Source organism: Sus scrofa, chromosome Y (genome assembly GCF_054392235.1).
Source record: "Sus scrofa isolate SSC_HxYL_T2T_F1_AM1 chromosome Y, Sscrofa_HxYL_maternal_Yorkshire_Landrace_v2.0, whole genome shotgun sequence".
In the NCBI taxonomy this organism is placed as follows: domain Eukaryota; kingdom Metazoa; phylum Chordata; class Mammalia; order Artiodactyla; family Suidae; genus Sus; species Sus scrofa.
Window position 1 is genome coordinate 3,314,969 of NC_139402.1, and position 21,418 is coordinate 3,336,386.

General features: G+C 47.1%; 1 protein-coding gene across 30 annotated transcripts in view; it reads right to left on the reverse strand.

Annotated features, from left to right (window-relative positions):
- LOC102159510 (polyprenol dehydrogenase) overlaps nt 1-21,418 on the reverse strand; it is a 335,615-nt gene that overhangs the window by 83,128 nt on the left and 231,069 nt on the right. For 4 of the 30 annotated variants that reach the window (XR_014836146.1, XR_014836149.1, XR_014836159.1 and 1 more), the window contains exon 9: nt 2,555-2,702. The exons of 17 other annotated variants lie outside the window; for them this stretch is intronic. The gene's annotated coding sequence lies outside the window, so the exon portion shown is untranslated. Of the gene's footprint in view, nt 1-1,814; nt 2,703-5,041; nt 5,094-14,677; nt 14,755-15,892; nt 17,472-21,418 lie in introns of those variants that run through there. 9 more of the 30 variants (XR_014836141.1, XR_014836145.1, XR_014836168.1 and 6 more) reach the window with 7 other exon arrangements.

A 21,418-nucleotide genomic window follows, 5' to 3' on the forward strand; every position in this document is an offset into this window, starting at 1 on the left:
GCTCAGATCCCGCGTTGCTGTGGCTCTGGCGTAGGCCAGTGGCTACAGCTCCGATTCAACCCCTAGCCTGGGAACCTCCATATCGCGGGAGCGGCCCAAGAAATAGCAACAACAACAACAACGACACACACACACACAAAAAAAAAGACAAAAGAAATGGATGGGGCTGGACTGCATCAGCAGATAAGAACACATCTACTAGGAAGAGGCTGAATGTCACTCTGCAGCCTTTGGGTCTCTTAGAACTCGGCGATTCTTGTTTTTCTCTTTGTATTTCTCTGAGCTCAGAGGAATGGTGGCCCTGGGAGGGAACATCCTTTTCCCCAGGAACCTGGAAGGGTCTGGTCTCGGCTCTCCAGGTCCAGCCCCGGAAGCAGGCATGCCCAGGACAGGGAGGTCACAGCTGGCACAACGTGAACACTTTGCCTCCAGGAAGTTCCCCAAGTCCGCCTTCACCGAGGGCCTGTACGTGTTCAGAGAATGGAAGGGAAATTGGATGCAAGAAGCCTCGGGAGCCTGAGATGGATCTCTGAAACACAATCTGAGTTGCAAAGCTTGGGGGGCTGCTCAGAGCACCGAGGTGGCTTGTCCCAAGTGTATTCTGCAGGCAACACAGAATCTCTGGGTTTTACTAGAGAAGCAACACACATCCAAGGGGTCCTCAGGGAATTCATGAAAGCCCACCAACCCTCTGAAAAATCAGCCAGCTTCCTAGAGACCCCCTCATCCTCCAGGGATGCAGAAATCCCATCAGAGCACAGCTGGGCCTCTTTCGCTAAGAAGGAACAATGAGTTCCTTTATTGGCATAATTAAGACAAACTGCCTGATTTGGATCAACCAGGAATTCACAACTCCTGTTCCAAAGCACCACATCCCAAGCCACTCTGGAGAGCGATGGAAGCTTTTAAATCCTCTAGAGTTGGGAAATATGTTCTCCCATTGGGCAGGAAAGGAGAAAATGTCTCTCTGACCCATTGTTTCCTTTCTTATGCAGACGTTCATTTGTTTGTTTTTTCCTGCTTTTGCTTTTTGGTTTGGTGCCATTGCATTTGTGGGTTTTTTTTTGTTTTTTTTTGTTTTTTTGCTTTGGCTGTCAGAGCTAGTGAATCCTTGCTGCCACCTCGGTCTTGAACTCTTCCCCAGGTGTTTTAGGGTTTCAGATGTGAGGCTGAAATCCTGACTGCATTTTGAGGGACTGGTTGAGCATGGCGTGAGCTAAGAGTCTAGTTTATCATCTGCCCTGTGGAGATGGTGTCTTCCCAATTCCGCTCGCTGGTTGAGGAGACTCCCCCTGCCCCACTGTGTGTCCTGAAGGGCCTCGTGGAAGAGCAGCTGATGGAAGAGCAGGGGCTCCAAGACGGGGTCACTGGGAGATCATTTTCCCATGGCCTGGACTCATCTCTGCAGGGCCCTTGAAGTGTCCACAGTTGAATCCGCTTAAGTCGCATCCCCAGAGGAGCCCCAATTTCTTCGACCCCACCTTTCCTGTCTGGCTCTGGGACTCGTGGGCTACCAGCCGAAAGTGGCTTTACTCCAGCCCTTCAACAAACACAGCCACCCGTGCCCCAGTCCTGGTGCTCTCTCTTGAACCCCGTCTGTCCCCACCCCGCCCAGGTCCAGGCTTTCCCAAGGCCTAGGACAGGTCTCCCTGCTCTGCACAGGCCCCAGAAATCCATTCTCTGAAGCCCCAAAAGAGCCATCTTTCCAGAACATTCACCACCCCACACCAAGGGCAGCACACCCAACCCCCTGCCCCATGTAAACAAACAAAAAGCCTTCCGTTTTTGAAAGAAAAAACAAACAAATCACGTCCTGAAAATTCTCTGGTGTATTTGATTCAAACATGTTTTCACTGATAATGACCTTCCTGGCATGTGGATTCCTAGGAACCAGCTCTGAAGTCTTCCAGGAGGGCTGGTGGTTTTCCTTAAAGGCTTTGTGACATGAGATGGGGTGTCAGGAAGGAGAGAGGGAGGGAGACAGAGAGGGAAAAAACGAAGGAAAGAGGGTGGCAGGAGAGAGGAAAGGAGACAGAGAGATGGGGACAGACAGAACCAGAGGAAAGAGCCAGGGAGAGGGGGGAGGGGCGGAGGAGAGAGAGGGAGAAAGGGCCAGAGAAGAAGAAGGGAGACAGGGAGAGACCCCAAGCCAGAAGGTCAGACCCAGAACCCGAATGAACGCCTCCCCTCAGGTCACCTTGGACTCCAGAGGAAGGACTCAGGCGGGCAGAGCTGCCAACCCTGGGGAGCGGGCAAACCCAGCCAACGACACGAACCCAACCTGCAACAGCCTGGGAACAAACCCAGCGGCTCAGCGCTGAGTGAATCCTCATCTGCCTCCCAGACACCCAGGGCATTCATACCCCCTCCCTTAGCTCTACCTGCGATGCCCGCCGGCTTTTGTGGGGTGAGAAAGCCAGGCAGGGCCCTGCGCTTCTGGCAGGGCACCATCTCCCTCGTGACAACGTCAGTCTCGGGGTCCTTCGCAGGATGTTCCCAAGGTCTTTCTGCCCTGGAGCGACCTGCTCTCGGGCAGAGGCTATGCTCGACTCACCTGCAAGGATCCTGAATTGGGTCCGCACCCCCGGGCACCTCCTGGGAGCCCCCTGTGTGTACTCTGCATGCCGCGAGGTCTGAGCTGGGAACCAGCCTGGAACCTGAGAGGACGCCGCACATGCGCACTGCTGCAGCTGCACCTGCTTCTGAGGAATGAACAGCAGCTGGGGACCAGCGCGGGGAGGGGCGGGCCCTGCAGCCCCCACATGGCTCCACCTCAGCTCTTTTCCACGCTGGTCTGGTGTGTTGCCTAATGTCAGCCGGGCTCTGCGAGTCTGAAGCCAAAAGACCCTCGCTGGGGGCATGTGGACGGCACAGAAACCCCAGGAACTTCCCTGTGCGCTGTGCAGCTCCACTGAGGGAAGCCTCTCCCCAGGACTGTGGGTTGGCTTTGGGTTGGTTCGTTCCTGGATGTGAGTGATGAAGACACAGAAAAGGCACTGGGGGTGGAGTGTCCTGGAGGTGAGGCTCCAGGGGATTCTTGGGAAGGACCCGATATGCTGGGTCACCTGATGATGACCAGGGGGGCGCTGTTGACCTGATAAATCCCCTGTCTCCTGGCTCCCAGGCTTCTTTTTGGAGAAGAGCCTATGGTTGACTGGGGAGAGGCAGGAACTGAGAAAACACTCGTTGACTCTTCAGCCAGCGCTCACCCCATGCGGTATCTCAATCCAGAACCCTGGGCAATTGCTCAGTGAGGCAGAGGAGGCGTGAGGCAAACAAGAGGTTAATGGCCCAGGGCAGCGAGGTCAAGGAAGCCAGGCTCACTTCTGCTTTTGCAAACCCTTCCGGATATGGGGATATTTTTCCTTAATCCTCTTCCTGCCCTCCTAGAGCCCTATCCTAGGGACAAGATCAAAACCCGGGGGCATGGATCTTGGGCACGTGCCCTCCTGTCTAGTTTTCAGTTTACTCATCTGGAGTTTCTCATTTTCTGAGTTACATTGTTGCCATTATCAAGGAATGGAAACACACAGACACACTCAAATAATCTCCCACACTGCGTACATATGCACATAGCGCGTACATATGCACATAGCGTCTCTGTAAACTTTTTTTTTTTTTGGCATGCGAAGTTCCTGGGCCAGAGATGGAATCCATGCCGCAGCCCCAACCTGAGGTGCTGCAGTGACGAGGACAGATCCTTAACCCGCTGAGCCACCAGGGAACACCTGCATCTTTGTAGGATGTTTCTATTACAATTGTCATTTGTTCAAGGCCCTCCTAAAATGTAGCCAGTCTGGAATGGCCATGGAACATCAATGGTGAGGGATGTTGGGGTGTGGAACACACCCTGTGGGGCAAGACTCAAATTTTAATCACTCTTCCTTCTTTATTTTCTTGTTTTTCGCTTTTTCTTTTTCAGGTAAACATCCCCTTCTGTCTACAGGGCATTCGGATTTTTTTTTTTTTCCTTTCTACAGTAGGAACTCCAAACCAAACATTCTTTTTTTTTTTTTTTGACTCCCTTCCTCGTCTTTTATTCCTCCTTTTCTCTCCTTTTTTTTCCTGCTAAACAACCCTGCATTCCTGTTAAGCAGGTGCTGGCCATCAACTTTATTTATTTTTGTCTTTTGTCTTTTTTAGGCCCACACCTGCGGCCCATGGAGGTTCCCAGGCTAGAGGTTCAATAGGAGCTGCAGCCACAGCAATGCCAGAGCCAAGCTGCGTCTGTGACCTACACCACAGCTCATGGCAACGCCAGATCCTTAACCCACTGAGCAAGGCCAGGGATCAAACCCACCTCCTCATGGCTGCTAGTTGGGTTCGCTAACTGCTGAGCCATGATGGGAACTCCCTGGCTATCAGCTTTCAATGGGCACATACACCTTTGGCAGATGTTGTTAAAAAGTGGATTCTGATTGAATCACTGGTGTGGGGGACCTACATACGGCCAGGCTGCTGCTAACCCAGGCATCATGCATCTGGCATCGGGGCAGCAGATGACATGATCCTACATTAACTTAAAAAAAAGTTTTAATTAAAGTATAGCTGGTTTACAGCATTAGGTCAACTTGCGTACAGGAAACTGGCCAGGTCATACATACACATACATTCTCTTACAATATCCTCCATGCTGGTCTATCCCAAGAGACTGGATAGAGTTCCCTGTGCTGGACAGCAGGACCTCACAGCTGATCCATTCTCCACGTCCTGGTTTGCCTCTACCAACCCCAACGCCACATCCATCCCACTCCCTCCCCTTCCTCCTCGGCAACCACACATCTGTTCGTGTCTGTGAGTCTGTTTCTGTTCTGTAGACAGGTTCCTTTAGAGTACCTTTTCTTTGTGCATAAAACATAACAAAATCATAGTTAAAGAAGAAAAGTCACTCATGGGATGGGAAACTTTGGGCAACAATGGGTTAACATTGTAACCATGCAAAAGGAAATGCTGTTACAGTTACAGATTTTTTTTTCATTAAAAGAAATCCTAGATCATACAAATATTCCCAGAGATGACTAGAATATAAGTTGCGTCTTACCTCAACAAACTCCAGGCGTGAGTCAGATGCTCCTCATTGTCATGAAACAGCCCTAAGTGGTAAGACGCAGAGTTCTTGGTGGTAAATGTTTTGTAGGGGGGGGCACTTGATCTCTGCCAGAAATACCTTCTTTTTGAAATGGAGACTGAACTTCGCCTGTACCCTGGAATCCCCCCGGGGAGCCCCAAACATTTTTCTGCCTGGACCTCGCCTGAAGAGATTTTTATTTCATGGCCCAAAGGAGAAGGACCAGGCACCAGGATTTTGCAAAAGCTCTCTCGGTGCTTCTCCAGCGTGCAGTCAAGTTTCAGAATGACTGCTGCACGGGATTCAGTGAACGCCTAAAACCCTCATGGGGTCATCCCTTAAAGAGCAGAGCCCAGGCTTCTTCCTCTTCAAGAGCAAGAGTGTCTATTGCTCTCTCTGGACGGAAGCAAGGATGGACCCATTCCTATGGCTTTGTTCTCAGCGAAGGGATACATCGAATGAAGTGCATTTACAACCGAAACCCCCGGCGCTATAAAATTTGGTTGTGATGATTATTGCACAGCTATTAATGTAATTGAGTAATTAAAAGTTGAAAACCAAACCAAAGAAGTGCATTTACTCAACTGACTTTTTTTTTAATAAGAATTAGAATTGGTTTACAATGTTGTGTTAATTTCTGCTATATAGCAAAGTAACCCAGTCACACATATATATCCATTCCCTTTCTCATACTATCTGCCATCCTGGTCTATCCCAAGACACTGGATAGAGTTCCTTGTGCTGCACAGCAGGACCTCATTGCTTACCCATCCCAAATGTCCTCATTTGCATCTACTGACCCCACACTCCCTGTCCAGCCCACTCCCTTCCCCACCCCCTCGGCAACCACAAGTCTGTTCTCTGTCTGTGAGTCTGTTTCTGTTTTGTAGACAGGTTCATTTTTTGCCACATTAAAGACGCTGAATAGCCCAAGCAATATTGAAAGAGAAAAAGAGAATGGGAGGAATCAGGCTCCCAGACTTCAGAATATACTACAAAGCTACAGTCATCAAAACCGTATGGTACTGGCATAAAAACAGAAATACAGATCAGTGGATAGAAAGCCCAGAAACAAACCCAAGCACCTATGGTCAACCAATCTATGACAAAGGAGACAGGAACATACAATGCAGGAAAGAGTCCCTTCCATAAGTGGTGCTAGGAAAACTGGACAGCTACATGCAAAACAATGAAATTAGAACATTCTCTAAGACCATACACAAAAGTAAACTCAAAATGGGTTAATGACCTAAAGTGAAAGCCAGATACTATCAAACTCCTAGCAGAAAACACAGGCAGAACACTCACTGACATAAATCACAGCTGTCTTCTTTGATCCACCTCCTAGAATAATGACAATAAAACAAAAATAAATCAGTGGGACCCCATTAAATTCAAAAGCTCTTGCACAGGAAACCATTAAAAAAAAAAGAGTTCCTGTTGTGGCTCAGCAGGTTAAGAACCTGACTAATATCCATGAGGATGTGGGTTCAATACCTGGTCTTTCTCAGTGGGTAAAGGATCCTGTATTGCCACAGCTGTGGTATACTTTGCAGATGTGGCTTGGATCCAGTATTGCTGTGGCTGTGATGTAGGCCGGCAGCTACAGCTCTGATTCAACCCCTAGCCTGGGAACCTCCACTTGCTGCTGGTGTGGCTCTAAAAAGACAACAACCAAACAAACAAACCCAAACTGAAAAGACAACCCAGAGCATGGAAGAAAATCTTTGCAAATGATGCAACTGACAAGGGCTTAATCTCCAAAATACACAACTCAACAAGAAAAAAACAAACAACCCCACTGAAAAATGGGCAGAAGACCTCAACAGACATTTCTTCAAAGACGACCTAGGGATGGCCCGCAGGCACATGCAAACGACATTCCTCATTATTATTAGAGAAATGCAAATCAAAACTACAGTGAGGTACCACCTCACACCGGTCAGAAAGGCCACCATTAATAAGTCAGCTGACTTTTGATGGGCTCGTGTTACATGCAAGTTTTGAGAGTAGCGGGTGTCAGAGAGCTTGTTCCCGACAAATGCACCTCTCGGGGAGCGGTGAGGGGAAGACGAGAAGACAGAAAGGACCAACTTTATGACAAAGTGCCAGGAGCAACGGCACCGGAGCCACTAAGATGAAAATCTCTCAACCCTGGACCAGGGTGTTTGGGACTGCGAGGGGGTGGTAGGAGGGTGATTTGCACGGAGGAGAGAAGAATCTGCAAGGGGCTGCATTTTAAAGGATGTGGAGCTGGACCAAGCTGTGGTGGGGTCGGGACTGCGTGGGAGGGAGAGAAGGCAGACACCAGCCCACTGTGATGGGCCAGGGTCCCAACGCATACCGCGTTGGAGTGTGCGGGAACTCTCCACTCTTTTGTTTTGTTTTGGACTAAAGAGATGAGGACCTGGAAGAGACAGGGCTCATAGAAGGTCTGCATTCCCGGGGTTGGTGGGGGGGTTCAGAGGGAAAGGCATGTATATTCAGGAATAGCACGCGTCACAGTTTTATTTGATGTCTCGTAAATCTGAGGGTTAAGGCGAGGACCGTGTCCTACCATGGATGGTGACCTTGAGCACCTTGGCAAGGTCGCGTGGCTCAGGAGTCTGCAGTGACTCTCCCTCCCACCCCCCACTTCTGCTGTGTCCTCTTGGGACTAATGTTCACCATGGGCTGTCCATCCTTGGGCATGTAGGCTCACCCCCTCAAGGCTGCAATAGCCACCTACACTATCCACCCTTCTCCTGGGGGCAATTTATTTATTCTCCCCATTATGTATCTATTCCACCATTTATTTACGTCAGTAGGGAGGGAGGGACAGACATTTTATACTTTGGGCTGTAATCCAATGCTATTTTATTTCTTTTGCTGCTCAAAAAATAATCCGTGATTTACGCACACCCTTCTGCCCTTCCCATAAGACATATATTCTTTTTCTTTTCTTTTTTTTCATTTTAGGGCTGCACCTGCAGCATATGGAGGGTCCCAGGCACGGGGTCAAATCAGAGCTGCAGCTGCCAGCCTACGCCACAGCCGCAGCCATGCCAGATCCAAGCCACATCTGCATGCTGTGCAGCAGCTCACGGCAACGCCATATCCTTAACCCACTGAGTGAGGCCAGGGACCAAACCCGTGGCCTCATGAACACTATGTTGGGTTCTTAACTCGCTGAGCCACAATGGGAACTGCAAGACGAATCCACCATATGGTTACAGGGGAGGCCTGGGTTGGAAAGAAAAGGGGAGATTTTCACAGCTTGGCCTCTACTCGTGGCTTGGTGTATAAAACACTGCTGGTCCCTTATCCCTCAATAAAGCTGGGGAAAAGCTAAAACCTGATGTGACTGCCTTGGTGGCTGGGAACCCATCTGACCAGAACAATCCCCATGAAAGGCTTCCAAGACTCATGGTTAAAAGCAGGCCCCCAGAACGGCAGCAATAAAACACAACACTGCAATATAAACGTCTCCGAGACATTTAAAAAATTGCTATTGACATGTCAGACAACCGAGAGGGAAAAAAATAAATAACAAAGAAATGTTAAAAGGTTTGCTAAGCCTTCTGGGTAGACCCAGAAGAGAGGTCACGGCCCTGACCTTTCTCTGATGGCTGGTTTTCCGTCACTGTGGATAGACACAGTGATCACAGCAGACCACTCAGCCCCATATTTACCTAGAAGGAAGCTCTTTTGTAATTAATTTTTCAACCCACCTGGACCAAAAAAAAAAAATCAGTTTAAGAATAAGGTCAGAAGGTATCATTTATGCACATAGGAATGTACGGTTTTAATGTTTTAGGAGACCTCTCTGATTGAAAGAAAAAGTCTTGGGAGAGAGTGGGATGGATGGGGAGTTTGGGGTCAGTAGGGGCAAACTATGACATTGAAAATGGATAAGCCCTGAAGTCCTGCCGTCCAGCACAGGGAACTCTATCCCATCTCTTGGGGTAGACCAGGATGGAAGATAGTATGAGAAAAAGAATGTGTATACATGTGTGACCGGGTCACTTTGCCTTGCTGCAGAAATTGACACAAAACTGCAAATCGACTCTAATAAAAAAAAAAAAAAAAGCAGAGACACCTCACATGCCCAGCTGAGATCTGCCCACCAACAAAAAGTAATAAATGAAAAGATCCATGCACACCTATGTTTACTGCAGCACTAGTCACAATAGCCAAGACAGGGACACAAGCTAAGTGTCCATCGATGGATGAGTGGATTCAGAAGAGGGGGTACATAGACACGATGGAATACTACTCAGCCATGAAAAAGAATGAACCAATGCCATTCACAGCAACATGGATGGACCTAGAGATTCTGACACTAAGGAAGTCAGCCAGACAGAGACAGACAAATACCATATGAGATCACGTCTATGTGGAATCTAAAATGTGGCAGATATGAACCTGTCTACAGAACAGAAACACACTCACAGACATAAAGAACAGACTTGGGGTTGCCAAAGGGGAGGGGGAGGGAGTGGGATGGGCTGGGAGTTTGGGGTTCATAGATGCCAACTATGACATTGAGAATGGATAAGCAAGGAGGTCCTGCTGTGCCGCACAGGGAACTCTATCCAGTCCCTTGGGACAGCCCACGATGGAAGATACTATGAGAAAAAGAATGGATGTATATATATGACTGGATCCCTTTTCTGTACAGCAGAAATTGGCACATCATAAATCAACTTCACTAAAAATAAAAGCAATAAAAAAAAGAAAAGGTCTCCTTCCTATGAAAGGGACTAACAGTGATTTTCACAGGTGCAACAGTCAACTCCTGTTCACGGTATTTTGTTACCTGTGAGAACCCAGAGCTGCAAAGAGTGTGGCTTTTGCAACCTGGGGATGGGGCAGAGAAGGATACAGCTACGCAGGGGCACAGCGGTGGGTTGGCACCTCGACCGTGGGCCATGCATTTCTATTCCTCCCCTAGAACTCAGAAGGCTCTAGAAGTGTCTCGACCGCCCCAACTCCCCTGCATCCGGCTTTGAGGAGCAGAGTCCTCTGCCCGAGGCTTGTAGTAAGTCCTCCTGGCCACCAGGGGGTGGAGTGAATTCGCCAGGCTCCTTGACACCTTCTCTGGACCCAAATTCATCTTCATCTTAAGCTCTGAACTTCTGGTTCTGGGCTCCTCCCAAAGTCTGGACATTTTTTCTTTCTCTCTTCTCATCGATTCTCTTCTAGGAAGCCCCTCCACTCTAGAAAAGACCCACTTTCAGGGGGTATAACAGGGTTCCCCAAACGACATTTCATGCCTGGCTTTCTTGTCTCTCTCGACCTGTTCTAGGATATCTTATTAGAGGGCTTCTCGTTCTCAAACTTTCGTCTTTCATCACATCAAGGATAATGTCTGTGAGTGGCCTGGGTCTGACCTTAAAAAATGACACCAAACCATGAGGCTTAGAACAATAGGCATCCATCCTCCCGCATCCTGGAGAACAGGTGTCTGTGGTCAAGGTGTGGACAGGGCCAGGCTCCCTCCAGAGGCTCCAGGGCAGGGTCCTTCCTGCCTCCACCAGCTTCTGGGGGCTCCAGGCAGCCCTGGGCTGGTGGCCGCCTCCCTCCTGTCTCTGCCTCCATCTTCCCGCGGCTTCTCCTCTGTGTCTGGGTCTCCTCTTCTGTCTCTTAGGAGGACACTGTCCTTGGATGGAGGGACCCCCTCTTCCAGGAGGACCTCCTCTCAGACCCTTCCCGTGGCTTCTCCTGTGTGTCTGTGTCTCCTCTTCTCTCTCCTTGGAGGACACGGTCCTTGGATGGAGGGACCCCTCATCCAGGAGGACCTCCTCCCAGACCTTTCCCTTCATCACACGTTCGAAGACTCTTTGTCCAAAAGAGGTCCCGTCCCCAGGTGCCAGAGACAGGGTGAGTGGCCCTTCCACCTTTGCGGGTCTCCTGATTTTTTAAAGTCATTGAGTGTGACATCTGACAACACACAGGAAGAAGACACATGTGGGCATGACGCTCTCTTATCACCAGTAAGCATCCCTGCGTCTCTCTCCTCCACATATGTTCCGCTAAGGATTTTCCTCCCTCGAAAATACCCATGCATCTTTGTTCCCCATAAGGGAATTCAGAAGCCGAATTCGCTGAAGCTCTTCTTTTAAAAAGTCATCCTTTGCGCCGCCAGCTAGCTCGGTCGGCGGAGAAAGAGACTCTTAAAAAGTTATTGTTGTTTCCCATCCATCTTCAAGGCATCTGCATTTCCATCAAAAAGAAGCCATGTGGAAAATGACTTCCCTTGCGCACGGTTCACTGGACACACGTCAAGACCTGCAACTGACATTTCCAGCTTTCCTCCAGTTTGTGAGGGGAGGAGGAAATGGACAACGAAGTCTCTCCGAGGAGAGCCAGCCCTGAGCTTGGGATCTCAAACCCTGGGACCGAGACAGGGGGCGTTGGGCGAACGGGGCACCGTTCAACCTTGGGCAAATCCGGTTCCTCCTGGGGAAGCCACAGTGACTAAAATAAAGCAGACGCTTTAGTTGTTAAAATAAAGGTGAATCTAAGCAGCGTATGCTTAGGAGATAAGCCACAAAGACCAGAGTTTTATATCACCCATGCAGAGAAAGGGAGTTTCAAAAAATTAGTTTCCCCAGAGACAAGACGTGGGTACCATCTTGGGAAACAAACCAACGTGATGTCTTGTTGCACCGGTGACAGACACGCCCCCTGTGTGCCCCTGTGTCACGGTTGCCAGGGACATGGAACAACCTTGGAACCAAATTCTCTAAACTGGGGTGGAGGAAGAGGCTCAAGTCGCAAACGCTTTCTCACAGTGGGGCGCCATCGACTGACAGCTGAAATGATGGGTTTCCACAGCCCCTGAGAAGCTTTATTTTCACTTCTTGGAAAACGAGGAACAGGCATGCATAAATTACCCCAGGAGGCAGCGCAGCCAATAATTAGCCCCTTGAGCATGTGCTGCAAAGTATGGGCTTGGTGGCACATGTCACAGAAGATACAATTTTCTCAAAACACCTCGATTCAGATGGCTTCTCCACTGCAGTGTCAATCATGATGAGAAGCAAATTCTATCCAAAGAAAAAAGAGGGAGACAAAAAAAAAACAAAAAAAACCCCAAAAACCCAAGAGGAGGAGCTCCGTGTTGATTAGAAATTGAGATGTCTGTATTTGCCGGGCAGCCCCTCCTTATACGTGTTCCCCGGTAAAGGGGTGACGGAGACGTGGACCCCCTTACTTCCAATCTCTCTTTGAATACCAGACACCCAAAAAGAGTGTGTGGAAGTGACTGCACCGTGGAGCCCAAGCACTTCTCTGACAGGCTCTCAGCCCATCAGCCTAAGGGTTTCATTTAAAATTAACAAGAAAGTGTGTCCATTGCAAAAATGAGAAATGTGCAAAGCGGAAGAATGTGGGTTCTACTTTTTAGGCTTTTGAAAAACAGGTGGTATCACAATCACACACACACACCTCACATCACAAAGTGGGGACAAGAGTGAATTCAAGAAATGGTTTGAAATAACCAGAGTCCATCCAATTAGACAATAAGGGTTTGTGGCTCTCTGCCTGGCTTCCAAAGAAGGCTGTGCCCAACGGGGGACCCAAGGTAGCTGGGAAGAGTCTTGCATATGCCTTCAATCTCTACACAGTCGCACCGGGGTTCTCAAGGAGACAAGACCACTAAGATACAAGTCTGGTGCAAAAGATTTAAGAAACTGATTCATGCAATTTGCAGAGAAGAGTGACAAGTCTGAAGTCTACAGGGCAGGCTGGCAGGCCAGGAACTCTAATAGAATTTCTACACTTCAGCCTTGAGGCAGAATTTCTTCTGCAGGAAGCTTTGAATGTTGCTCTGAAGGCCTTCACCTGATTGGACAAGGCCCACCCACACCCCCAAGGGTGACTGAATTATTAGTTGACACGTCTGAATTCTGCAGGGTAGGCGGGCAGGCCAGGAACTTGAATGGAATTTCGATGCTTCAGTTTTGAGGCAGGATTCCTTCTGCAGGAACCCTCAGATGTGGCTCTGAAGGCCTTCACCTGATTGGACGAGGCCCACCCACATCACCAAGGGCGACTGCTTTCCTCAAAGCCTATGGATTGTAGATGCTAGTCACGTATTGACATTTATTGCCACAGAGGTGAGCATCTGACAGACGAATAGGGCACCATCGCCCATCCCACCAGACACATCAAAGTTAAGCATTCCCCAAGGCCTGGGCCATGTGAGAAGTGGAGGCAAGTTAGTAGAGCATGAGATTCTTTAAAAAGTCTGGGGAAGGGGAAGTGTCTGGGGGAAGGTCATTCTGCAGGGTCAGCTGGGGCTGGAAGGGCATGGAAGCATGAAGCCAACCCGCCTAGAGGGCGGGACTTTGTGGGTTCTGGTCGGCTTCCAGGGGCCGTTCTCCACAATTCATGGGCAAACCAGACAGGTGATTGGGTGATGCCAAGAGGCTGGGGGGCTCTGACCTGAGACGGGCACCGGAACTGCAGAGCCAGGCTTGGCCTTGGAGGTGACCTTGTCTAGTTGTCCCCACATTTTTTTTTTTTTTTTTTTTTTTTTGCTTTTTCAGGGCTGCACCTGTGGCATATGCAAGTTCCCAGGCTAGGGGTCAAATCGGAGCTGCAGCCGCAGGTCTACACTACAGCCACAGAACACCAGATCCGAGCCACATGTGTGACTGACACCACAGTTCACCACAACACTGGACCCTTAACCCACTGAGCGAGGCCAGGGATCGAACCCACCTCCTCATGTATACGACGAGTTGGATTCATTTCCTATGTGCCACAGCAGGAACTCCTCTTTCTGCTCATTTTAAATCAAATTTTAAAATGATTCTAAGAAAGCTCTTGCAAGTTACTTCAAAGCATTCCTTCTTAGCCCAACCTCTGAATAAATATAAGGACCTTGAAAAGTCCTTGCAGGTTTCAGGGAACTTAGTGAAGAATTCTAGGAGCTTGAATGTTTTTTTTAAATGCAGAGATGACTCTTCTGCAATTTCATCATTAAAACTGATTTCCTGACAGTGGCTTTGTTTTTCTAAATTCTGGTAATGCATATTTTCCCTAGCATCACCCGCCGCTTCTGCTTTCCAAAAGTATTTGCATAAACCATTGCAAATCACACTGATTTTTCTGATGAGTGTACCGTCTGAGTCAATTTGGGATATACACACAGTCTTTTTTTTTTTTTTTTTCATTTTGCTTCCTAGTCCTTTCTCTGATTTTTTTCAGAAGACTAGCTCTCAGCTTTCTTGTATCCTCTTATTAAAGATATTTATGGGCTGCTGCTTTATTTTTTTCTTAAATTTTTTTGATTTAGGTAAGTACATTTTTTTATGAACGTACAGACGATGTACAATAGTGTGCCAATATCTGCTGCACAGCAACGTGACTCGGGCATACATATACATACATTCCCTTTCTTATATTATCTTCCATTAGGTTCTATCGCAAGAGATTGGATGAAGTTCGCTGTGCTGGACAGTAATTTTTTTGGCCACGCTCACAGCATGCAGAAGTTCCTGGGCCAGGGATCGAACCTGAGTCAGAGCAGTGGCAATGTCGAGTCCTTAACTGTTAGACCAGCAGCGACCGTCACCGATCTCTTTCCCTTTCCTCCTCCTCCTCCTCCTCCTCCTCTTCTTTTCTTCTTTTCTTCTTCTTCTTTTCTTCTTCTCCTCCTTCTCCTCCTTCTTCTTCTATTCTTTTTAGGGTCACACCTGCAGCATATGGAAGTTCCCAGGGTAGGCATCGAATTGGAGCTTCAGCTGCTGGCCTACACTACAGCCACAGCAACACGACCTACACCACCGCTCACAGCAACGTCGGATCCTGGACCCGCTGAGTGGGGCCAAGGATCCGATCTGCATCCTCAGGTAGCTGGGTTCTTAACCTTACACTGCACTACAATGGAGATCCAAGTTCTTTTTTAGCTTCTCCAATGTTCTAGAAGGTGGACATAAACCCATGAACACAATAGTGAAATTCGCTATTTGTTATCTGGGCATTGTAAGTTCTAGCAGAGAACACAGCTTGTGCAAAGGCCCTGCGGTGGGATGCAACCCCACAAATGCAGGGAGGTCCATGAGTCTTTAAAGAAGGCAGCAACATACAGTGGGATGGAACTAGAGACCAGAGAGAGAGAGCTGGTCTCCAAATCCTGAGGAGCCTTCTAGGCTGTGGGAACAAGGGTGGACTTTGTTATTTATTTAATTTGCTTTTTAGGGCCACACCCTTGGCATATGGAAGCTCCCAGGCTAGGGGTCAAATCAGAGCTGCAGCTGCTGGTCTACACCACAGCCACAGCAACACCAGATACAAGGGGCATCTATGATCTATGCTGCACTTGCATCAATGCTGGATCCTTAACCCACTGAGTGAGGCCGGGGGTGGAACCTGCATCCTCATGGATGCTAGTCAGGTTCGTTTCCGCTGAGCCACGATGGGAACTCCAAGGTTAGATGTTACACGATGTATATTGATTCAGGTTCTGACTCATGAAATTCCTCCTTTCTTAGCTGTAGAATTTCATGTTCTTGCTCTCTTGAGATTTACGTTCCTCTGTATCTCCTTCTCAATCTAATGTGTCATTCATTATTTTGAAAATTAGCTCATGCTTGGAGTTCCCTGGTGGCTCTGTGGGTTAAGGATCTGGCACCCTCACGGTTGTGGTTCAGGTTGCTGCTGTGGCACGGGTTTAATCCCTGGCCCAAGAACTTCTGCATGTGGTGGTGGTGGTGGTGGTGGGGTGCAGCCAAAAATGAACAGACAATGAACTCATTCCAAGAGAGGTCAATCCCCCACAGCACCCCCCACACCCAGAGTAACTTTAGGGGCGTCCTCAATGATTGCTTTAACTTTCTTATTCCCGAAAGACATTTATTTATTTCTTAAATTCAATGGATTTTATTATATCTACAGTTGTACCATGATCATCATGACCTGATTTTATAGCTTTTCCATCTCAAACCTCCAGCCCTTCCCCACCCCCCACCTCTCTCCTCTGGAAACCATCAGTTTTTCAAAGTCTGTGAGTCTCTATCTGGTCTGTAAAGAAGTTTCTTGTGTCCTTTTTCCAGATGCCACATGGAAGTGATAGCACATGATGTGGGTGTCTCACTGTCTTTCTAGCTCACGCAGCCTGATCGTGTCCAGGTCCATCCATGTGGCTGCAAATGCCTTTCCTTCTTTTTCATGGCTGAGTCATATTCCTTTGTGTCTATGGACCACATCATCTTTATCCACACCTCTGTCGATGGACACTGAGGTGGTTTCCACGTCTTGGCTGTGGTTCAGAGTGCTGCAATGCACAATGGAGTACATGTGTCTTTTCAAGTCATGGTTTTCTCCAGACGGATGCCCAGAAGTGGGATTGCTGGATCAGATGGTCATTCTATTTTTAGTTTTCTGAGGAATCTCCCTCCTGTTTTCCATAATGGCTGCACCAATTGACCTTCCCACGGACAGTGTACTAGGGTTCCTTTTTCTCCACAGCTTCTCTGTCATTTGTTTGCAGACTTTTGGATGATGGCCAAAACCACTTAAAGGAGAGGTTTAAAGTTCTGGTTGGACGGTGATGCACGTTTGTGATTATTTTGCTATCAAATTTCAACTTTATGATAGTATGGCCCCACATATGGGTGATTATATTTACACGATTTGGAATTCATGTTCTCCTAGAGCGCTAATACACAGTTAAAATGTCCTTTATATTTTATGACTATGGATCTGCTTAGACAGCTATTAGATTTTCCTTCTGTTATATAACGTAAATCCTTAATATCTGTCTTTTCTTCCCAACTTCTTAATCTGTCATGCTTACGTCTTTGACGATGAGCTACTCCTGGTTACATGGAAGATTAGGCGACTTGACCCAACATTCCTGCCGGAACAAACTGAAAAATCCTGTCTGGATACTTTCGAAAAGCATCCCATTAGAAACATCTCGAGACTGACGACACTAAAGAGAACTGTCAGGCCATAATCTCAAGGGAAACAGACCGACAGAGCCCTGAAGCCCTTTTTCCCTGAGCAGATTTGGTGAACTGGCCAAGACTAAAACCACACTTTTGACATCGTCTCAAGTCTCCAGAAACAGAAGATAATGTTTTTAGGTCCTTGTCAAGGTCGGGGAGTCTAATGACATACTTTCCTCCATGCAGCTCTGATTCTATAAGTTCTATGCTAGGAATTCCCATTGTGGCTCAGCGGGTTAAGAACCTGACCGTGTCTGTGAGGATGTGGGTTCAATCCCTGGCCTCGCTCAGTGGGTCAAGGATCTGGCATTGCTGCGAGCTGCAGAGCAGATCACAGATGCGGCTCAGAACCACAACAAGGCTCCCCATACCACACTTTGAGAAACACATATCTGCTTCCGTCTTGAATCTGCTGTGTTATCACCCATCCCATAGCCGCTGGAAAAGTCCACTGGACTCTTCTGAGAGAATAAGGGAGAAAAAAGACAAATATCAGCGCATCATTATTATGAAAAGCAGCAGATTGAAGACAGAAGCAAGGCTCACTGTACCACACTTTGAGCAGAACTGGTGTCAAACTCTTTTTTAATACCCGCCAGCCATTAATGGGATTTGCAAACATGGAAAACATCATTCTTGTCACTAATACTCTCAGATTAGCGACACTATGCTACATACAGCATATATATATATAGTTTATATAAGATATTCTCTGTATAATAAGAATTAATATATTCTTCATGTGTATGTGGAATCTAAAATACGACACAAAACCAGAAATAGACTCACGGGCATAGAGGAAAGACTTGTGATTGCCAAGGGGAATGGCTAGGGAAGGATGGATTCAGAGTGTGGGGTTAATACATGCAAACTGTTATGTGTAGGATGGATAAGCAACAACAAGGTCCTACTGTACAGCACAGGGAACTATATTCACTATCCTAAGAGAAATACTAGCAAAGAACATAAGAAAGAATGTATTAATATGTATAATTAAATCACCTTGCTGCAGCTGTATAGCAGAAACACACAACATTGTAAATCAACTATACTTCAGTTTAAAAAAAAAGAAAAAAGAATATAAGCTCTTCTTCATACAGCAAGACTATATTATTTGCGTGAACACAGAATGGATTTCTTATCATTAATAAGATACTTGTATCCATCTTATCATTAATAAGATACTTGTATCCAATGTATATGTTACATTGTTACATATGTAACAATCTGCTCGGCTGGAGTTGCACATATGGGAAATATCAGTCGATACAAATCATATGGGCAAAAGGTATGTGAGGTCCTCAATCATTATTTAGAAGGAAAAGAAGACCTGAAATTGATGAGTTTGAGAACCAGCGAAGACCTTCTCAGACGAAGAGTGGACCAGACACATACACAGCTTCCCGAAGTCTGCAGGAAGGCAGATACTGGCACTACGTTAATAAGGCAAAGAAGAGTCCTTGAACATGTGAATCTACCCTCGTGACACTTAGCGGGATAAATTCACCTCACGCAGGCAGTACTGCCCCCGGTAAAATTCCAAACTCTGAATTAGGTTTGAAATGGTCCTAACGGATAGTGTTTCTAGGCAGAGCGATGACATTCGAAAGATAACGACGGATACCGCAAGGATCCCAATCCTTCAGAATGAACAGAATATTCCATCACAGATGCAGCCCCACAGAGACACCCGAAAGAAGCAAACGCCCATCTTCTCTGGAGGCCTGTCCCTCATTCAGGCACAAGGAAAAAAGACAGTCTTAAATGGAAAGAGGACAAAGCCCATAAGGACTTCGGTCTCTGTGAGCAACTCCCAACATGCGTGAGACCCCAAAAGACAGCAACAAAGGTTCCAGGGGTTTGGATGATCAGATCGAGATGGCAGCACAACCTACACAATGAACTGAAGGCCGGTATGGTTTGAAAAGGTCACGATAGAACTCCTAGACGTGCAAGACACAAACACTGAAATTTAAAATTCAGTAGATGGAGGTAAAAGTAGGCAAGACAGAATCGAAGAGAGAATCGGTGAATTGGAAGACTACAGCTTCCAGAAGCCAGGGCACAGGGACACAGAATGAAAACATGAAAGAGTGAAGATACCCAAAAAGGAGGTAGAAGAGTTGCAGAAAGACAGGGCACAGCAGCACATGAAGCACTACTGGTGGAGAATTAACCAGAAAGCCAGTAACCCACAGGTACAGGAAATGGAACCCATCCCAGGAAGAATAAAACAAAATACACATGCACACATGCCTCACATGGGCTTTCCAAGGACCAAAGACAGAGAGAGAAGCTTAAAAGCAGACAGGGAATAAAAGATGACATCTTTTCAAAGAATTACACCTGACTTCTATCAAACAATGGAAGCCAGACCATGAGGAGAGAGGGGACTAAAAGAATGGAAACACTGAAAGGAAGTAGATCCCAGAGAAAATATCTTTCCAAAGGGGGTGGCATAATACAGCTCCAGAAACAACAGTCGAAGAACGCTTTTGTGAGTAGACCGTCCCTGAAGGGGATTTTAAACACTGTGCATTAAGACAGCTGACACGAACCTCTGTTGGGTGGTGTCAGAACATCAAAAGAAACAAAGGGCTCAGACACTGGCAAACATGTAGGCAAATCTCTACAAATATTGAATGTACAAAACAATATTACTCATGTTTTGTATCAGGTCCAGGATGCCAGGAGGACCCACATCTGAAATGAGCGCTTGCTAACGGAAACGTACCATAGACAAAAAGGAAAGATAATTTTTTTTCTTTCTTGGCTACCCCACAGCATATGGAGTTTCCATGCCAGGGATCAGATCTGAGCTGAAGTTGCGACCTACACCGCAGCTATGGCAACACCAGGTCCTTTAACCCACAGTCTCAGGCTGGGGATGGAACCTGCATCCTGGCACTGCAGAGATGCCACTGATCCCACTGCATCACAGTGGGAATTCTAGGAAAGGCAATTTTTTATTTTATTATTATTTATTTATTTATTTATTTATTTTGCTTTTTAGGACCACACCTGTGGCATATGGAGATTCCCAGGCAAGGGGTTGGATCAGAGCTGTAGCTGCCTGCCTACACCACAGCTCACAGCAATGCCGGATCCTTAACCCACTGAGTGAGGCCAGGTATCGAACCTGGGTCCTCATGGATGTTAGTCAGATTTGTTAACCTCTGAGCCATGAGAGGAGCTGCAGAAAGGCAATTTTTTAGACGGATGTGTTTTATCCAAGTAATGTCATATTTCACATCATCAATGTGTTAAGTGTTGATGGACTGAGGTTTCCAATCCTGAGGGCTAGATAAATGGTGATTCTTTATGACCACATCACGAAGGCATCATGGTGCAGGCTTGACTGGGATGCTTGGGGATGAAATCTGGAGGAAGTCCTAACTGATAGTGTCCGTGGCAAGTGAAATGCCAGCAGGAATCTGCAGCCAAGGGCATCCACCAGAACCATGAACGGACACTCCAGCATGCACACACGTGCACACACACACACTCACACACAGGCTCCTGGAAACCACAGGGGACATTTCACACTTACTGGTGACCTAACGATCAACATGTAAAACCCAGCACACTTCATGTCCTTTCAAATGGTCGATGCTAAAAGCCACTTAGTGGAAGGGTGACAAGTCACAAGGAAGACCCAGCTGTACAGGATGAGGAGGAAATTGCAGTTGCCAAGCACAGGACTTCAAACAGGAATGATGGCATTCTACCGGTCAGATCAGACAGCTGTCCATGACAGGGTCTCATTCCCTTGGTCATTCTTCTCGTGATGTGACCTTCTCTTCTGAACACTCCCTCTGCTGCCTCCCTCCTGGGCTCATTTGTTTAAAGGATTAAGGCAATGAAAGATCAACATCACTGCTCTGTTTTTTCTTTTTTTCTTTTTTTTCTTCGGGTATAGTTTTGAGTCAATGTCTGCTATACAGCACAGTGACCCAGTCATACACATATATACATACATTTTTTCTCTTATATTATCTTCCATCATGGTCCATCCCAAGAGACTGGATAGAGTTCCCTGTGCTGTACAGCAGGACCTCACTGCTTATCCATTCTCAGTGTCATAGTTTGCATCTACTCACCCCAAACTCAAGGGCAAATTCACCAGAGTGATTTTGCACACTTTTCAAATCACTTTTCATTATCTAGGACAATTGTGTCAGGACAGATGAAAAGCATTCAACCTCCATCTTTGAAAACTTAATTTTAAGCATTCAATGTCTCTGTTGAATAGATCATTTCTCAGCAGGTGTAGCTTCCTCTGTGGGGAGGGGTGTCTGTTTCTACTGTGATATTCATATCCATTTATCTGATCATTTAGACCAATATCTTCCTGGTTACAAGCTTTGGAAAAATAATAGGAAGTGATTGGGACGTGTGTAAAAAAGGA